Here is a 1,917-nt window from a genome sequence, read left to right on the forward strand (position 1 = left end):
GATTACACAAGGGCATAAATACTGGGGACAACTGGAGGCTGTCTTAGAGTCTGCCACAATTAGGAATTGCAAAATAGTGATATTCTAATTTTAGCACTCTTGCTTTGTTTATTGGCTGAAACACTTCTCTAACATGAAACTTCCCCTGATATATTATTTATCCATAATATAATTCATAGAGAAAAGTCAGAATAAATTCTTGATTCTTTTTTCTTTTTATCAGTTTTCAAAACTAATGAGTTGATTCCCTTGCATTCTCTAGTGGTGACCAATTATGTGGACATGTATATTTGATTATGTAAATAGTATTGTGCTGAATATAGCATTCTCTTTATTCCCTTTTTTCAGAAATTCAGTACTGAAGCCTGACCAGGCAGTGGCGCAGTGCATAGAGCATTGGACTGGGAAGCGGGAAGACCCAGGTTTAAAACTCGGAGGTTACGGGCTTGAGCGCAGGCTCATACAGCTTGAGCAGAGGCTCACCAGCTTGAGTGAGGGGTCACTGGCTTGAGCATGGGATTATAGACATGACCCTGCCGTCACTGGCTTGAAGCCCTAGGTCTCTGGCTTGAGCAAGGGGTCACTTGTTCTGCAATAGACCCCGGGTCAAGGCACATATGAGAAAGTAATCACTGAACAACTAAGGAGCTGCAATGAAACTCCTTCCTGCTTGTCTGTCCCTATCTGTCCCTCTCTCTCTCTCTCTTTTTCTGTCTCTGTCACACACACACACACACACACACACACACACACACACACACACACAAAAGAAAGTCAGTACTGTTTTTTTGTTTTTTTTTTTCTGAAGCTGGAAACGGGGAGACAGTCAGACAGACTCCCGCATGCGCCCGACTGGGATCCACCCGGCACGCCCACCAGGGGGCGACACTCTGCCCATTTGGGGCGTCGCTCTGCCTCGACCAGAGTCACTCCAGCGCCTGGGGCAGAGGCCAAGGAGCCATCCCCAGCGCCCAGGCCATCTTTTTGCTCCAATGGAGCCTCAGCTGCGGGAGGGGAAGAGAGAGACAGAGAGGAAGGAGAGGGGAAGGGGTGGAGAAGCAGATGGGCGCTTCTCCTGTGTGCCCTGGCCAGGAATTGAACCTGAGACTCCTGCACAGCAGGCCGATGCTCTACCACTGAGCCAACCGGCCAGGGCTAAAGTCAGTACTGTTTTTAAGATTTTTTCATACTTCTACTTACATCTTCACTCTTAGCTTCTACTTATTGAACAGTATTCCAGGGTTATCTATCATTCCTTTTATCTATCTGTTCACCAAGTGGACCCCAAGACTGTCTTCAAATCTCTGCCACGGTGACCATCCTCATAGCAATTCCTTTAAGACCCTTGTATCCAGAGTGGAACTGCTTTACACACAGCTGATTTAATCTTCACCACAAGTCTTATGAAGCAGAGATTATCATTGCTCTTTTATAGTTGTAGAAACAGAGGCTTTGAGTTTTTAAGTAACTTCCCCAAAAGTGGCCAACTGCGATTCATATTCAGGCCTGTTAATCCTGCTAATGACAAAATCTGTTACACACACACACACACACACACACACACACACACACACACACACACACAGTGTTTCATGGCTGGTGTGGTTAATAGAGCCTAATGCTGAAGAGAGGTCAAGGAAAGTGAGGAGAGGAAGTGGTTTTAGAAATGTGGTGTTCGATGGAAAAAGTCCTTCACCAGTTTCCTCAAGCAGCTGCTGAGCCGGCCGGCTGGAGGTCACATCTGCTGATGTCGGGAGCCTCTTCGGCGAGTAGAAACGCTGAAATCGTTAGGGACCACAGGCAAGTGAAAATACATAGATCTTGAAGCCTTAAATCAGATGCTGTTTCAAACAGAATTTTTTCTGGCTTAATCACAAAGTTAAGGAAACCATAAGTGACCAATATGAAAATGACTTT

General features: G+C 45.7%; 1 non-coding gene across 1 annotated transcript; it reads right to left on the reverse strand.

Moving 5' to 3' along the window:
* Positions 1 to 1,080: 1,080 nt before the first annotated feature.
* Positions 1,081 to 1,156, reverse strand: TRNAS-GCU (transfer RNA serine (anticodon GCU)). Its single transcript has one exon. It is a non-coding gene; the product is annotated as a tRNA-Ser (tRNA).
* Between the last annotated feature and the right edge of the window lie 761 nt (positions 1,157 to 1,917).

The sequence above is a fragment of the Saccopteryx leptura genome, chromosome 4, assembly GCF_036850995.1.
Source record: "Saccopteryx leptura isolate mSacLep1 chromosome 4, mSacLep1_pri_phased_curated, whole genome shotgun sequence".
NCBI classification, from domain to species: domain Eukaryota; kingdom Metazoa; phylum Chordata; class Mammalia; order Chiroptera; family Emballonuridae; genus Saccopteryx; species Saccopteryx leptura.